Source organism: Quercus robur, chromosome 3 (assembly GCF_932294415.1).
Source record: "Quercus robur chromosome 3, dhQueRobu3.1, whole genome shotgun sequence".
In the NCBI taxonomy this organism is placed as follows: Eukaryota; Viridiplantae; Streptophyta; class Magnoliopsida; order Fagales; family Fagaceae; genus Quercus; species Quercus robur.
In genome coordinates this window covers 51,252,785-51,256,434 of record NC_065536.1, presented here as the reverse complement: position 1 = coordinate 51,256,434, position 3,650 = coordinate 51,252,785, and positions in this window count along the sequence as shown.

The window sequence follows — 3,650 nt, the reverse complement described above, 5'->3', positions numbered from 1 at the left end:
TATTTCTTTCTTCCAAACCAGCTTGAATGTACGTTTCTTTTTTTGTTTTTTTGTTTTCCTTTTTGCTCCCTTTAATCTCCCCTCTACATTACATATTTAAAACCCACACTTCCCTTTTCTTTTATTTATTTATTTATTTTTTTCTTTCTTCCAAACCGGCTTGAATGTACGTTTCTTTTTTTGTTTTTTTGTTTTCCTTTTTGCTCCCTTTAATCTCCCCTCTACGTTACATATTTAAAACCCAATCCTCCCTTTAAGCTTCCCTTTTTTTTTTTTTTCTTTTTTTCAAACCGGCAATCTTCTAAACTTAGAGAAAAAGTAGGTCAATCTTCTAATAATTCTTTGGGTCCTCAGTGTTTTGGATGTCAAGGGTATGGTCATATGAAATCTGAATGTCCTACCTATTTGAAGTCTACGGGTAAGGCTATGGCTGTGACCTTTAGTGATGGTGAAGTTTCTGATAATGAGTCTAATTGTAATGAGGATGGAAACTTCATTGCTTTTACTGCTACTACTGTAGTTAATGAGAGCATATCTGTTGAAGAGAACCCTTTTGATGGGGAACTCTTTGAGGATGCAGATCTTCAAGAGGCCTACAATAAACTTTACAAAGTTGCTGCAAAGGATGCTATGAATGTTAAACTTGGCCTGAAGAAAATTGAATCTCTTGAGCTTGATAAGAAGAATTTGCTTGTAAAACTGTTTGATGCTAATGAACTTTTGAACAATGTGAAAACTGAGAATATGCTATTGCTTGATAAAGTTAAATCTTTGGAACTTGATTTATCTGTTGCTAGATTTGCTAGATCTACTAGTTCTAAACTTGATCAAATGCTGAGTGTTCAAAAGTCTCCTTCTGACAAATCTGGATTAGGTTATGTTGAAAGCATCTCTGTGTCTGCTCCCTATTCCACAAACTTTGTCCCTTCATCTTCTTCTGAACCTTCTATGAGTGAGATTGTGAGTGAAACTGTCAAACCCCCTATGAGTGAGGTTGTCAAAACCCATAGAAGTTTCACCATCTAGGAAGATTAGAGTTAATCTAAAAGAGTCTGAACCTAAGAAGCCTACCTTGTCTAAGGACAAGACACATGATAAACCTGCATGAGTTTGTCATTTTTGTGGAAAGTTTGGACACATTCGTCTAAACTGTTACAAGCTGTAAGCTGCAAAGAGAGCAAACAAACCAAAAGTACCTGTGCCTTAAGCACAACATCCTATAGTACTCATTGGTGAATTGGTAAAGGCTTTAAACCCTTATTCCAATCCTGGAGTTGTTAATCATTCCCATGTGAATAAGAATTCCAATGCTCATGGTGCATCTAAAAGGTTTTGGATGCAAAAGACTCGAACTAATTGAGTCTTTCTGACATGGTCCTTATGCTTCACTACTCTACCCTTTGTGACCATTTTTTTTTTAGTTTTTGGTTTTTTTTGTTTATAGGATTTGCATTGCATAACATTCATGCATTTCATTTTAAGTTTTTTTTTTAATTAAAAAAATAAAGGAAAAAGGGAAGAAAAAGGAAGCAAATTGTGTTTTGTACTATTTTCTTGGTTTTTAAGAAAAATGTTGGTCAATTTATTTTTCATATAACATGTCTTTTGTACCTTGTTTAGCCTTGATGAGTTTACTTATTGCACTTTACTAGTTGAAACTTTGTAGTGCATGTTGTGTGGAAAAGATGTTTATGGTTTTGATCACTTTGTCTTGATCTTGAAGTCATGTTTTTTGACTGTCAGGCTTGAACTTTTATAGAAAGGCATAAATAACCATCTCACCACTGTTCACTAGCCAATCACGAACACCTTAGTGTTTATCGTAAGATTTTGTGCTCGAGAAAGTGTAGCACATGCACAAAAAGAACATAAGATGTAGTCTCGGTTTAATTGCTTAATACTTAAAATTGGTGTGTACTATTAGGCTTGATGCCAAATCACATAATTAAAATTGGTCTGTACATTATCCTAGCTTTTTAATAAGTTTCTGAATAAATTAAAATTGGTGTGTATATTATGAGGCAAATCAAGAAACTTATATGATTGCAAGCTTATGATCTAGGAGATGTGGGAGTTATATGATGTAACTCTTTAGGTGATAGTCTCTTTTAAATTCTATGTGATGAATTTTGTAGACTTTGTGATTGATTGCTAATTACATATCACCTCACATGTATCTCAAGTTTTTTTGCTAGTTGCACACACTGCACGAGTTACTCTTTGCTAAACATTGTACATGTTATTGTGTGTGTTTATGATCTAACCAACCAAGTTTTGCAAATACTTTGAATTTTGTGCAAAATTGATTTGATGCTTGAAAATTTATGAAGAATGCAAGAAATTTTAATTTTTGGAAATTTGGGCTTCAATTCTTGTTTTTGAAAATCATATCATCACATACTCATTCATTTTGTTCCTTAATTTCAATGCTGTGAGTTGTTCCTAATTTTTTTTCAAAAAACTGTGTTTTTCCTCAAATTTAGTGAGCCTCTGCCAGTTTCGATTGATCCATTCTATTTTTCAATCAATCAAAATTTTTTAAAACTTTTTAACGAGCCTTTGTTTGTTTCGATCGATCGAAACTGTTTTTCGATCCATCGAAACTCGTGAATAAGGTTTTTTAAAAACTCAGATTTGACTTGTTCAAATCACTTTTTCAAAACTTTTTCAAACTTTTTTCTCTCTCTCCGACTAGGCAAGGCTCCACTGAGATTTTTTGTCATTTTCCTCCATTTTTCTTGCAAGGATTCTCTCCCTATGCCGGTATGTCCATATTACCCTCTCTTTTTCATTTATTTTCTGTTTTACATGCATTTTTTCATGCATTGAAGGGTTATTTTCAGACTCAGCATATTTTAGGATTTTTGATGATCCAAACCGTATTTTGTGAAATTGAACATTGGGTTTTTGTTCTAGGATGTTATAATCATGATCCTTGTGGTTTAATTTGATCAATTTTGTGGTTTTTGAGGAATTGAAAATTGTAGGGCTTGTAATTAACCTGAATTGGGGATTTTGTTCAAATTTGGTTAAATTGATGAAATTGGCTTGTTGATTTGATGTAATTGGTCATTATTTTCTGAAATCTATCTTGTATGATGATCAATTAGTCAATTTCTTTCAACTTGATCAAGTGGTTTTTCAAAATTTTGGGGGGTTTTTGTGTTAGAAACTCTATGCTCAAGCCAATTTCGCGAATTTGAACTTAATTGCCCTGCATTAGGTCATGCATCATGCCATTTAATTTGTTCATGCATCATATAGATTTTTGTTCTATATTTTTTTTATGCTAACTTGCAGTCTGTCCTTGGATTTTTTTTTGTTTTGTTCCGTTGTTTTGTGTCTTGGTCTTTATCCTAGCACCATGCCTAGGAAGACTAGAGCCCATAGGACCCCCTCCACTTCCTATGAGTCTCCTTCTAGGAGTGAGGTGTTTAGGAATGATAAAAGCAGAGAGGCCTTTGAGACTATGAACTGTAAGCGTAAGATTTGGGCTGAGCGTGCTGTGATTTTAAATGAGATTGATCCGGCCATTAGGGTTATCTTTGAGTCCAGAGATTGGTTGTCTCTCTTAGAGATAGATCATCCACCCTTGACCGCCCTGATTAGAGAGTTCTTCTTGAATTTCTCTTTGCCACATCTATGATTCT